General features: G+C 35.9%; 1 long non-coding RNA gene across 1 annotated transcript in view; it reads left to right on the forward strand.

Annotated features, from left to right (window-relative positions):
* The window catches only part of LOC149132211 (uncharacterized), a 40543-nt gene extending 26778 nt beyond the window's left edge, over window positions 1–13765 (forward strand). Inside the window, exon 3 of the long non-coding RNA XR_016244749.1 lies at window positions 13374–13765. This is a non-coding gene — a long non-coding RNA (uncharacterized LOC149132211). The remainder of the gene's footprint in view (window positions 1–13373) is intronic.
* Window positions 13766–15620: the final 1855 nt, after the last annotated feature.

Raw genomic sequence — 15620 nt, forward strand, 5'->3', positions numbered from 1 at the left:
GGGTCCAAAAGAAGGTATAAGATATCGCATTGGCAATCAACTCTGAGTGCGCGCTTACTTATTTATAACAAAAACAGCTGTAAGATAATGAAAGTAATTAAGTAACACGTGTTCTTTCGTCAGTCATTTTTTAATTGACATTACGTTTTGTATTGACCTATTAATCTACTATGCAGAATAAGTATATATACGGGTGTATATCCGAAATAAGATAATTTAAAGAACGGAGCGGAGGGAACAGCGTGGTTGTAGAACACTGAATGTACAAGTACAGTTTGGCCGGACATCTCGCAAGTTTCACAGACGATAGTAGTTGCCAAGTGGCCTCCAAGCGTTCAGAAAGGTCCATTCAGAACGTTTCTGCAACGATGAGAAGACGCTTTAGTTAAACAATTTGGGTCAAGATACAAACAAATGGTGCAATCAAGAAAGAATTGGAAGTGCATTGTAATCAGCGATGTATAACAACATCCGATAGTCTGATCGATACAGCGATACAGATAGTAATATATGTATGAATGCATACATGCACACACGCATACATATATATTGCTCACTGTATCACTGTGTATACATAAGCAACAAACTTTTTCCAGCCACTGCTATTCCGAATGTGTTGAAGAAGCGTCTTCACCTCGAAATATAGAAATACAAGGTAAAACTGCGATTTTATTCTGTTTTCTTTCAATTCGTAGTTTACTTTGTACCTTCTTGTATTGTTCCGGCTTTACACATCTACTTTCTTTGATATATATATTCTCTTTGTTTCAGTAATTTGACTGCAGCCATACTGGAGCACCGCTGTTAGTCGAGCAAATCGACCTCAGGTCTTATTCTTTGTAAGCCTAGTACTTATTCTATCGGTCTCTTGTGCCGAACTGCTAAGTTACGGGGACATAAACACACCAGCATCGGTTATCAAGTGAAGTTTGGGGGGACAAACACAGACACACACACATATATACGACGGGCTTCCTTCAGTTTCCATCTACCAAATCCACCCACAAAGCTTTGGTTGTCCCGAGGCTATAGTAGAAGACACTTGCCCAAGGTGCCATGCAGTGGGACTGAACTCGGAACTATGTGGTTGGAAAGCAAGCTACTTACCACACAGCCACTCCTGCACCTATATATAGTTCAAATTTATAGAAAAACAAAGCTGAAGACAGGTGTAGGAACAACAAGCAAGTGTATTAGTTTGATGCTCGGGGAAAATGGAAAAGTCTTTTACGTTTCGAGCTTACGCTCTTCGACAGAAAGCAATAAGAGGAAATAAACAAAGAGAGAATGAAAAAAAAACGTGTTCAGTTCAGTGGTCCAATATGTGTATGTGTTTGAGTTCGTTGTTTGTTTACATCCCGTAACTCAGTAGTGCGGAAAAGATACCGATAGAATAAGCACCAAACTTAAAAATGCATACTGCAATCAATTTACTCGGTTGAATCTTTCAAGGCGGTACCCCCAGCATGTCTGCAGTCCAATGGCTCAAAGAATTAAAAATAAAAGATCTCAGCATTTGGATCTTAACTGGGGATTTCCTGTTAAAAAGTGTCTACTGTTTCAGTCAATGTTTGAGCTGTTTCTATTTATATTTAGTTAACAATTGAAAATTTTCCTCTCAACAGAAACTACAGAAAGTACTTGATACTGTGAATAAAATCGGCCATGAAATTTTAATTGTGCGTTTCTCATGCAGCTGTCATTTGTATTTTGATAGAGTTGTTGTACTATTCATACTTGAAAACTGAAAGGTTGATTTGTGATTTGCATCATGATTCTTCAGTGACCCCTGACACATTCTTACATATGATTTAGTCTACTCTAAACCTAAAAAAAAAAAATATGACACCTCAGTAAACGGCACATAATTCAATGATTTTACGACTGCGTTTTTAGGTGTCTCGTAGCTTATCTATCCTTTTATTATTGAGAACAGATGGCTGGTCACCGTGCTCTTGCTGTGAGGTCAGGTGCTTTCGAAAACGTAAAGTACTTGATTGTTGATTACATACTGTGGATTAGCGTGGTTACTGTTAACGATAATGTTACCGTCGTAGAGGGGAAAGTAAGTTTGTACAAACTGTCGCCAGCGGAGAATTATTTTGAAAATTAATTCAGAAAAAAAAATCTTTAGCCTATATTAGAGTTAAACTTTAAGGAAGATAGAATCAAATTATAATTACTACAACTAGAGATAATAGCACTTTTAAAGAAAATAATCAGTTTCATGCCAAATGATGTGCGACAAAAGAAACAAATTCAACTGCAGGATAATATCTGGGGTTGTTAAATCTGTGGCGGATAGTTTCGTCCTAGTCTGATTTAACCATCTTCTTAGCTTCAGTCCTGAAACCCATGGGATTATCTTGAGATAGTTGGAATAGGCCCGATGGATTTATTCTTTGTCCCTGGGTTAGAAGTAGATGTCATTATACAGGGTTTTTCAGTAACGGATTCTTTTGTTCTCTTGTATATTCTAAATATTACAGTGGAGGTGGTAGAGAAATTGGAGATCCGGGGAAAAAATATTTACCTTAGAAATTAAATATATATGTAAAGGTAAGATCCAAGGATCAAGGTGTAGGAAATTAGTAAGCTTCGAGTAGTCCGAAGAAGGTATTAAAAAAACAACTTTCAGGAACAATAGTGGTTTATTGACATAGAAGGTTGTAAATTTTTCCCATACGAAAGTTCGATAAGCTGAAAAAATTTATTTTATAGTTTATGGTTTGCAGCTGGTGTAGCTGTGTATGCAAATAAAAATCAAGAATTAGGGAATGGAGTAGATAAAATCCAGGTTACATATGTTTCGTAGCAGAACCTCGGAAGTAGTAATTACCCAAACGAGGAGTAATCCGCTAGCTGCTCGACGGACCAAAGATATCTTAATCAAATGAAGTTTACACTGCCGTCAAGGGATCACATGGTAACTCGCAGGAGATTCGATATAATAATAATAATAACAATAATAATAATAATAATAATAATAATAATAATAATAATAATAATAATAGTAATAATAATAACAATAATAATAATAATAATAATAATATTAGTAATAATAATAATAATAATAATAATAATAATAATAATAATAATATTGTGCAAAAAGTTGGGGCTAGAGAGAGGCAAGACGTGGTATGAGCACAAATCGCAGAGAGTGACAGAGTCGGAGACTAGCAAGATCCTCTGGGATTTCCCGATCCAAACAGATCAGGTGCTAGGAGCGTAACAGATCGGACCTAGTGATGGTGGGCAAGGCGCACCACGTATGCTATATAGTTGACGTTGCGTGCCCCTTTGACCCACGAATAGTCAAGAAGGAAGGTTAAAAGACAGACAGACAGACAGACAGAACGACGGACGGACGGACGGACGGACAGACAGACAGACAGATAGACAGACAGACAGACAGACAGACAGACAGATAGATAGATAGATAGATAGATAGATAGATAGATAGATATAACCCTCTTAAGTACAAAATAGCCCGGCTATGGAAAATAAGGAAGGTGAAGATAGTGCCAATTATTGTTGGGTCCTTGAGAACGGTATCAGAAGGCATCAAGAGGAATATAAAGAAAATTGGAATAGAGTGTCCAGTAGAACTTTTATAAAAGCTTGGCTTCCTTGGCACGGCCAGAATAAGCAGGAAAATATTAGATAGTTGAAAAGAACGGATAGCATGGTACCGTAGGCTGCAGGTAGTAAGAACGCTACGCATGTAAGACTCCAGGAGTTCCAACAAAACCTGTGATAAAGAGAAATAATAATAATAATGATAATAATAATAATAATAATAATAATAATAATAATAATTTCTTAAGTAACGAGAAGATGGATTTGGTATTAATCTTTATTTTGTACAACGGTTGTATCGACCCATTCTGCTACTGTCCTTTGCGGGTGGGGTTCCGTTCAACATGTGTTGCATCAATATTGCATTTTAGGTCTCAGGATGAGTCGAAACGACCGTTGTACAAAATAAAGATTAATAGCAAATCCATTAAGTCATTACTTAAGAAATTATTATTATTATCTCAACTAATACTGCAGAGTTCCTGAAGTAGATCCAACGGAAATATACCCCAACTACGGAAGACACCAGGTAGCCCAAACTGTGCCAGTGTTCTACTCAACACTTCAACACACGAATCGACATATATCCATTAGTCCAAAATATTACACACACACACACACACATTAAAATTCAAAGTTTTTCCTGCCATTTGATTAAGATGATAAAGATTACAAATAAAATAGTCAAAAAAATGAAATTGAAAATGTCGACACTTCACAGAGTTGCCGCAACTACCACCGTCCTTCCTTTTTCTTCACTTTCATTTTTCTTCCCTTTAATCATTGATACAACTTTCGAGTCCCGTGGACCAAAAGATAGAAATTCTCCCGATATTTTTTGAGACATTTTTTGAATCACGGGTACTTGATTTTTTTTCTCTTAAAGGGTAAAATTGCTTTTTTATTTAAAATAAAATATTAATCTTTATCATCTTAATCAAAAGACAGACGAAGATTAGTTGCAATGGGTAGAGTTGAATTTCATAAGAATGGAAAAAACAAACAACAAATGAGTTGTACCTTAGAGCGTTCAAATGTCACTGCAACTTTGAAATCGTTTCGTCAGTGAGGTCAATTAAGTATGTCATCAAGTACATACTGAAAGGAAATGACCAAGCTGCTGTTCAAATAAACAATGATAATGAAATCAGTCAATATCTAATGGATAGGCATATTGAACCATCTGAAGCAGTTGCATCCATTCTAGGATTTTCAATTCATGAAAGAGCACCAGTAGTACTTAGACTGCAAGTTCATCTACCAGATGAACAGAGAATATTGCTCAGAAATAAGAAGGATATATATGGCTGTCAATGAACGACATATGAGAACAACATTGATAGAATTCTTTTCATTGTGCATCAATGATGATTTTGCAAAAACATTAGTTTATGCTGAAGTACCCATGTATTCCTCTTGGAATAGTAGTAACAAAGAATGGCAAAGAAGAAAACGAGGAACATTTTCAAAGAAGAAATACTTGGTCATGTTTATGTTGTTACACCAAAGGAGAACTGTATTATTTAAGAATTTTAAGGCGAAATGCTTCGTGGTATTTCATCTACCTTTGCGTTCTGAGTTTAAATTCCACCGAGGTCGGCTTTGGCTTTGGAGTTGATAAATTAACTACCAGTTGCGTACTGGGTCAATCTAATCGACGCCCCCCACCCCCCATAAAAATTTCGCGCTTTGTTCCCAGAGTAGAAAAGATTATTTAAGAAATTTTTTCCTTTTCCGCCGTGCATCGACATTTTCAACTTGGAGTGGTTATGACCCAACGGATCACGGTGGGTATATCTAGTATATATATATATATAAAAGCTCTCTAGTATATATATAAAAACTCCCTAAAACAAAAGCACCCCAGGACAAAAGCCCCACGGTTATATTTTTCGGTTATTTTTTCGTTTTTTAGAAGTTTTAGTTTAATGTATCGACCCCAGAATTTTTTTTTTACTTGTTGCAGTTATTAGACTGCGACCGGCCATGTTGGGGCACCACCTTGAAGAATTTCTAGATGGCTCTATGGAACCTAGAATTTTTTTGGCTTGATCAAAACTACTTATGTGATATTTTTGTTTTTCTTTTTACTTGTTGCAGTCATTAGCCTGTGGCCATGCTGGGGCACCACCTTGAGGAATTTTTAGTCGATTATATCGACCCCCAGAATTTTTTTTAGATGATTTTCAACCAGTGAATGAAGTTAAGCCTAGAAGGTCTCTCGATATGCTAGAAATAACAGCCAAATCTCTTGAAATTTCTTTATACCCCACCATCTCGGTTATATTTTTGGGCTATTCTTCGTTTTTTTTTTAATTTTCTAAAAATCTTTTTAATTGTTTCAGTCACTGGACTGCGGCCATGCTGGGGCAGCAACTTGAGGAATTTTTAGTCGAATGTATCGACCCCAGAATCATTTTTAGATGATTTTCAACCAGCACATAAAGTTAAGCCTAGAAGGTCACTTCACATGCTAGAAATAACAGCCAAATCTTACAATTTTTTTTCATAATTTCACGTAAACTACAACGGAAATCACGGTTGTAAAAAAAAAATTATTTTCCAAAATTCCAATTTTTAAATAAGCAAAATATATTCAATCGAAAAACGGTGTCAAAATATCTATGTCCCTCACGATGATATGTTCCGTGTTTCAATTATTTTCCTCGTTTTTAGAATAATTTTAAAGTTTGAAAATGAAAATAAATCAACCTTAACGTCAATAATAGAATAAAAGAACACAAGACTGTGCTTCTCAATTAACATGTTGTCAGAGTTCTAACAAAAGGGAAAGCATTTACTTCAAGAACTGTGTAGAAAGATAAAAACGATAAGAAGTACGTTTGAATGACTATGTATACACTCATAAAATGAAAGTAAATATTACACATGTCTCTGACATGTTTTTTTCTTCACAAAAACCAGAATTCGTCATTTTTATGGAGAAACACCCATTTCCCTATTTAGGCAAACGATAAGAAGTATGTTTGAATGACTAGCCTTCTGTTATATCTTCAACGGCCGGAGAATGTTCAAAAGGTCAAATTATTCTCATTACTCTGTAAGTGCTGAGAGAAGAAAACAAAAAACTTTAAATATATATTTTAAAATGATGATTTTTCCGCAACCAAAAATTCTTCAAGCAGGTACGCCCTCATGCCAGCAGTCCAATGACTGAAACAAGTACAAAGATTTTTAGAAAATAAAATAAACCGAGGGTGTTATTAAAACAATTTCAAGAGATTTGACTGTTATTTCTAGCATGTGGAGATACCTTCTAGGTTTAACTTCATGCGCTGGTTGAGAATCATTTGAAAAATTCTGGGGTCGTTACATTCGACTAAAAATTCTTCAAGGTGGTACCCCAGCATGGCTGCAGCCTAATTACTGCAACAAGTAAAACGGGGAAAAAATATTCTGGGGTCCATACATTCAACTAAAAATTCTTCAAAGCGGTGCCCCAGCATGGCTGAAACGAGTAAAAGGTGAAAAAAAAAGGAGAAATAATCAAAAAATATAATCGTGGGGCTTTTGTCCACTTTCACACTTTAACTATGGGGCTTTTGTCCGAGGGGCATTTTAGTCCTACATTCATATATATATATGAGTGTAGGACTGCGGCCATGCTGGAGCACCGCATTTGGTCGAAGAAATCGACCACAGATATATTCTTTGTAAACCTAGTACTTATTCTATCAGTGTCTTTTGCCGAACCGCTAAGTTATGGGAACATAAACACAGCAGCATCGGTTGTCAAGTGATGGTGGCGGTACAGACACACACACTCAAACACACACACACACACACACACACACACACACACACACACACACAAAGGCGACGAGCTGGCAGAAACGTTAGCATGCTGGGCGAAATGCTTAGCGGTATAACGTCTGCCGCTACGTTCTGAGTTCAAATTCCGCCGAGGTCGACTTTGCTTTTCATCCTTTCGGGGTCGATTAAATAAGTACCAGTTACGCACTGGGGTCGATATAATCGACTTAATCCCTTTGTCTGTCCTTGTTTGTCCCCTCTGTGTGTAGCCCCTTGTGGGCAGTAAAGAAATAACACACATATACGACACTCTTCTTTCAGTTTCCGTGTACGAAATCCACTCACAAGGCTTTGGTCAGTTTTAGTTGTCCATTGCTTCATTGTAATTAAGACATTCACATTATTTATCATGCTTTTCTTATTCATTTCTAATAACACTGCTGATTCCGATAAACTACATATCAAATAACTGGATAAACCGTCTGGGGTTGAACAATAAGATGCAGAAGTTTTCGTGCAGAATTATTTGTAAATTACTTTTTCCAGCTTCAGGCATTTGAGCTGTTCAGAGAGGCTGAACTACTAAGTACAAACTGATTTCTTTGGTGTTTTGTCTAGCCAAAGTGTCAGGATGCTTGGCTCTCTAACGTCTCAGCCACGCGATCGATCACAGTAATATCACAAATGTCTTCAGTTACTTTCGATGATAAAGTAAAAGTAAAAAAAAATAAAGAAATAAAATGACTTGTGATAAATAAATATGAAATCGAAATCAAATTTATCTTTGATTATGGTAGATAGATTGGAAATCCGGGGTAAAACATTTTACTTCGACGGTAATTTATAACTTTTTTATTTTCACTTAATTCCACTTTCATCTTTAATTGTTCTTCGCTTCATAGCCATAAACACATACGCACACGCGCGCGAGCTGTAGCATTATTTCAACTGATACTGCATACTGGACAATTGCATAGTTTTGTTATTTACGTAACTTTGTAAAAATACAGAACAGTTTAGCTTCAAATATCCCAAAATCCGTTGGTTGATAGCGTATGCAAAAAATAATCAATTCGGTTAACTGCACGATTTTTTCCCACCAATTTATAATTATTTTCTGCAAAAAAAAAAAAAAAAAAAATGGAGAAATGAAGCATAAAATGAACATTTGACTTGATATGAATAAGATGATTCTGGATGCTTTTGTTTTCGACTAGGTACAATTTCGTCTTTACGAACAACCGATAAACCAATATTAATAGAGAAATCTATCTAAATTATTGCCAACATTTCTATGAATTAAAGACTATCGATATTGAGATTCCGGTGTAACACTATCTAATTTTTAATTGTGTGAATAATATCATCAATAAATAAATAAATCAGTCATTGTAGATGAAACTAGTAAAAAGATTGTTTGAATCAAGCGACGAATGGACGCTGATGTTTACATAAATGATTACACTAAAGGCGACAAGATGACAAAATCGTTAGTAAGCCGAACAAAATCTTAGCAACATTTCTTCTGGTTTTACGTTCTGAGTTCAAATGTAGCTGGGGTCAGCTTTGTCATTTATTCTTTCGGAGAGCGTCGATGAAATAAGTACCTGCTGAGTACATAAAATTGTTGGCTTTGTGTCAAAAATTTTAAAGCGGTCCGACGAATTGGCAGCATCGTTTAAGCTTCGCACGAACCGCTTTGCTGTATTCACGTTCCGAGTTTAAATCCTGCCGAGGTAAACTTTGCCTATCATCGTCGATATAATAATGGATAAATATTCACTATTATATCTGTCCCGTATGTAAAAAAATTAAATTCTTGGGCGTAGGCGTGGTAAAAAGCTTGCTTCTCAACCACATGTGTGCTAACGGTTCTGCCAGTTCGCCGCCTTAAAAAGTAAACATGCGTCCGCAAAGAGATTTGAACTTGCCTCCCTCAGATCGCTTACTGAGTTAGTGACTAAAAAGTCTCATGCTTTAACGATAGTTACGTGAGAGATATAAATAAATGCACCCTTTTAAAGCCTAGCCAGGCTCATGGGCCCGGTTTCCCTGTTTCAATGGTGTATGTGTTCTCCAGCTGGACGGGACGCCAGTCCATCGCAGCGTTACTCATTTTTGCCAGCTGAGTGGACTGGAGCAACGTGAAATGAAGTGTTTTGCTCAAGAACAAAACGCGTGGCCCGGTCCAGGAATCGAAACCACAATCTTACGATCATGATGCTGACACCATAACCACTAAGCCACGCGCCTCCACACGTGAGAGATATAAAGCTGTAATATTGATTTCAAATTTTGGCATAGCAAGATCAGGGGAGGGGATAAATCGTTGTGTCGATCTCAGTCCTCGACTGGTACTTATTTTATCGACCCCGAAAGGATGAAAGGCAAAGTCGACCCTGGCGGAATTTGAACTCAGAACATAAAGACAGACGAAGTGCCGCTAAGCATTTACCTTGGTGTGCTAACAATTCTACTTGCTCGTCGCATTTCGAGAGTGTATTAAAATTTAATACTAGGGTCGATATATCGTTTAATCCCATACCACCAAACTGACGGCCTTGTACCTAAACCAGAAACAAATTACGGCGGTGAGCTGCAAAATCTTTTTTTTTTTTTTTTTTTTAAGTGTTTTGAGTAACTCCTTCGAAGCAAGTTAACATAATCGTTAGCGCGTCGGGAGAAGTAAAGCTTTATGATATTTGTTCCGACTGTTTACATTCTGAGTCGAAATTATGACGAGGTCAGCTTTTCCTTTCAACATTATCTTTTGTCATATGGAATAATTAAGAAAATAACAGGATAGTTGTTCTCGAAATTTACTAACCTTGTTTTAGCTTGGATAACACCATGTAATAAATTTTTTTTTTCTTTTTGTCTTTGGTCTGTAAGTGTTATTTCCTATTTGCTTCCATGTACAAATCAAAGGAACAACTTCAAAATTTGCTTTTGTCATCAATGTTTTGAAATTTACCTATTTTCCATTACATTTTAGATAGATCTAGTGCTGGGTTTCTGAAGCAGAAATATCATTATAGCAAATATTCTGCTCTGTACTACAGGTTTGCTTGTCAGTTGTTTGACCTTAACCAGTTGAGCATGTCCCTTAGTGGCCGACAATATGTGCATCTCTGATCACGAGCAGAAGTAGTGGGGGAGCATCATAGCCATGTGTTGAGAAGGATTCTTTGGGGTTTGAATAAATGTAACTAAAGCAAACTTTAAAGAAAATATTAGCCGTTTTTCATGTTTTCTAGGGGTAAGCAAATAGGAAATAACAGTTGCCAACCAAATGATAAAATATCTGTTACACAGTGTAACTGAAAGAATGAAAAAGTAACGAAAAAAAAATTAAAGGAAAGAAGGGATTTTCATGTCGATGGACGATGGAAGAAGGTAAAAAAATTATCAGTACTGTACATAAAACTCCATTTTTATACTGTTTTTATTATATAAATTCATACATATATGTAGCAATATTTTACTGACAATATAATGAAATGTCGCAGTTTATAGTCTACTATGAGGAATCGGTTAGTTGAATACTGAATAATATTTTGAGTTACCGAAGATATAATAATTTCAGTTACCAAGAAATGCCGTTAACCCTTTTCCTGATCAAAGAATTTTCATGTTTCTCCTAAATATCCATGCTTGTTTTCAGACTTTTAGTTAGCTTTTGTTTCATACATTTTCTCTTGTGGTTGAATATAAATGGGTAATGTGTATCATATATGATGCATAAACTTCAGGGAAATATGTTCTGTGTATTCCATGTGATACATAAGATAAGCAAAAGATAAAGTAGAAGCGATTTAGATGAATTTTTACAAAAAGTAAAAAATAAAAGAAGATAAAAAGGAAAGAAAAATGGGTTTGAACATTATACTTACGGTCAATAGCTGAGGATTAGAAAAATTTTAGTTTTTAATATTCTAATAATTATTTTTTGATTAGGCTTTTAATGTTTACAGGACTAAATATGTTAACATCATCTTTGCTATTTTTTTCATGCAGATGAGGTCTCTGAAATATTGGATTAATAAACAAATGGATTTTTCTATGCCAATCAGCGCACAGTGGGTTTTTTCCCCTATTAGTTTACTTTGACAAGTATGGTAGAGGTTTTGCTCAAACTGATGAGGTTTTAATAATACAGAAACACGTCTGAAATAGTCTCATGCAATTGCTGAACTTAATTAAAATATTATTAGTCATTGCCTCATGACCTAATGATTTACACAAATCTGCGTGCGTGCGCATACACACACATATGTATACTAACATACACTCAAACACATATATCTGTCTATAGATATGTATACGTACACACACACACACACCCATATACACACACACGACAAAGTTACGGGACGTAAACAAACTACGAACTCAAAGACACACACACACACACACACACACACACACACACACACACACACAGAATTGCCGTCAACGAATTTCACTTACAAAGCAGCGGTCTTCTGGAGCCATAGTAGAAGAAAGTTGCCCGAGGTGCCACACAGTGGGACTGAACCACATGATTTTTATAAAGAAGACAACGGGCAATGCGCTCAAGTCTCCTTTCTACACAACACCGAAGTTTATCCAAGAGAAGGGCCGGTAAGTTGGGCCTGTACAGCTTGCTACCAGGGTCATCACAGACATTTCTTTCAAAAGGCGAAAAGCCAAAGCAGATACTGCAAAACTTCTTTCCCGGCCTTCAAAACAGCTCCATCAATCCACTGCGATTGATTGCAGCATTTTATCGACCCCGAACAGATGAAAAGGTAAAGTTGACCTCGACAGGATTTGATCTCAGAACAGTAAGTGTCAGAAAGAATTCTATCCAACAGTCTAACAATTCTGTCACTTAATTCCTATATGAAATGATTCCTACATTAAATATGTTGTTGTTCTTGGCACTCCGTCGCTTACGACGTCGAGGGTTCCAGTTGATCCGATCAACGGAACAGCCTGCTCGTGAAATTAACGTGCAAGTGACTGAGCACTCCACAGACACGTAGCTCTCGGGGAGATTCAGCGTGACACAGTGTGACAAGGCTGACCCTTTGAGTTACAGGCACAACAGAAACAGGAAGTGAGAGAAAGTTGTGGCGAAAGAGCACAGCAGGGTTCACCACCATCCCCTGCCGGAGCCTCGTGGAGCTTTTAAGTGTTTTCGCTCAATAAACACTCACAACGCCCGGTCTGGGAATCGACACCGCGATCCTATGACCGCGAGTCCGCTGCCCTAACCACTGGGCCATTGCGCCTCCATTAAATGTGTAAACACTAATGAATTGATAAAGTTTACCCTCTGAAACTCAACATAAAACGATTTCTGGAGAAGATCGAAAATTGGATCCAAAATTTTCATTGAAGCAGATTACTAAATAGCAACATATTAATGGATACATCCATTGTGGAATCATGCATAACCGAATAAGACCTTATTTCTTTATTGCCCACAAGGGGCTAAACATAGAGGGAACAAACAAGGACAGACGAACGGATTAAGTCGATTACATGGACCCCAGTGCGTAAATGGTACTTAATTTATCGACCCCGAAAGGATGAAAGGCAAAGTCGACCTCGGCGGAATTTGAACTCAGAACGTAACGCAAGCGAAATACCGCTTAGCATTTCGCCCGGCATACTAACGATTCTGCCAGCTCGCCGCCTTAAAAGATGAAAGGCAAAGTCGATCTCGGCAGAATTTGAACTCAGACAGACGAAACACGGCTAAGCATTTCGCCCGGCGTGCTAACGATTCTGCCATCTTGCGGCCTTGTCTTGTCATAATTTCTGATCTTACTTTCCTTTAATGTCATAATACTGGTTTGTCGTATAAAACCGTTCGTTCACCCCACTCTCTCTCATTCAGTTAATCTTTTCCAATGTTATTTGAATTAACACGAAAAATATTTTTCTCGTAGTATTTTATTTATTTATTGTCTTCGTCTAAAACTTTTGTTTATCGTATATTTTAAATTTAAATAAATTCTATCTCTTTTCAGACATATGACAATGCAATGTCAAGTAAGAAAAGAAAAGAAAAAGCAAATTCATCTGACAATCCTATGCACACACAAATACATACACACACATACACATACACACACGCATACATATATACCCACCTACTGACATATCTACATATATATATACCTAGAGTGATGTATCATACTTTTTGCGAACTGCTGGAATGACACATCGCTCCTGGTATACATTAATAAAAATGAGTGAAATGACAAGAGTATCTAACGAAGGACATATTTTAAGAAATCACCTGAGGAAGTGCAATCTACACCTGGGATGTAAAATAATGACTGTACAACATCGCAGCTATGAGCTACAGAGTCCACAATGTGCCGAAACAATTGTAGTGTTTTTAAATAAAGAATATCATTAATTCCATTTTCTGTTGTCTGTCTGTCTGTCTGTCTGTCTCTCTTTCCTTATATATATATATATATATATATATATATATATATATATATATATATATATATATATATATATATATATATATATATATAAATTAAGGTACTCAGAAATCTGGATGTTTGTACATTTACAGATTTTTATTAATGTCACATATTAAATAAAAATCTGTAAATGTACAAACATCCAGATTTCTGAGTACCTTAATTTTTTTCTATATAATTTCTGTACATCACCTCCAAACCTTCCAATATATATATCTGGCCGTAAAGCCTTTTCTGTTTGTTTTCCTGTCTTGTTTTTTGTCCTCCACTACATTCCTCCATGGCAAGATTTAATTTGCGTATACAAATTTAATTTGCGGTCCATGGGAAAAGCCGTTTTAACGATGCGTCCTGCCTAGCTCTTCGAAACGCCGGTGTTAAAACGTGGGTAGCTGATGAAGTAGAATGTTCTCTATGTGGCTTGTGTGTTTTCTCGTCTACGTTTTGTTTGCAATGTCCTGTACCCAGATATGCACCTATACATACAGGTGGATGTCGGTATGCACATACCTGTACGTATATATGCATATACTCATTTACTATTTGTTTATATATATATATATATATATATATATATATATATATATATATATATATCTATATCGGTAGGGTTGTCACATATATTTGTTTGTTTCTTTCCCATGTTATTTGAGTTAACATGAAAATAATTTTATCGTAGTGCTTTGTTTTTCTTTTTGTGGCAGTATTCTTTATCTACAGCTCTTTTTATCGCCGTTTTATGTCTTAGCAGACATATGATGATCGAGTGCCAAGTAGGAAAAAAAAAAGAGATAAAGAGAGAGAGAGAGAGAACTCAATACAATCGATACTATGATATATCTGCTATTTTCCTAAGGCTTTTTTTTCTGTTCAATTAATCAAATTACTATTTAATTAGCAAAAACATTCAATTCTTTTTGTAGATGAAACCAATTTAATGAAATTTTGACCATACGAACGACAAACAGTTGGACGTCAGCCGAAATTTACAACATAGATATATGCAAGCTCTCCTGTAAATCATATGAAATTCTTTTGTTTGAACAAATCATTTTATAGAAAGACACCTTCCATCACTGTTTCAGTGGATGGTCTAAATTGTTTGTTGTTTAGCAAATTCGCTCATGAATGCGTAACAGTTCAGCTGGATAGCAAGGACTACAGCTGCTATGACTTCTGAAAACTAGAACAATTGTGAATCAGAAACCCAAGTCCTATTGTGATTATATCCGACACAAAGCATTTCTTTATTCAACCATAGTTTTTGCTACTACTGCTGGTAGCACTCTTGTGTATGTAAGAAACTATTCTTAAGCTTTCTTCTGAGCACACTTCTTTCCACCTGTCTCTTGTTTGGTTACTAAACTCTCAGAGAGCAGAGATATTTAATAGAAAGAAGGAATACCACTTCAGGCAACATATAATCACATTTACTACACACCCACCCTAATGTGTGTGTATGTATATACGTGTGTGTGTGTATGTAAGTATGTAGTACGTATTTATGTATATATCTATCAATCTGTCTGTCTGTCTGTCTGTCTGTCTATCTATCTACTCACACATACGCACTAGCACACACACACACATATACACATATGTATATATATATATATATATATATATACATACACGCACAAATATATATATATATATATATATATATATATATATATATACATATATATATATATATACACTATATATATATATATATACATATATATATATATATATATATACATATATATATATATATATATATATATATATATA

Source organism: Octopus bimaculoides, chromosome Z (genome assembly GCF_046866305.1).
Source record: "Octopus bimaculoides isolate indiv1 chromosome Z, ASM4686630v1, whole genome shotgun sequence".
NCBI lineage: Eukaryota > Metazoa > Mollusca > Cephalopoda > Octopoda > Octopodidae > Octopus > Octopus bimaculoides.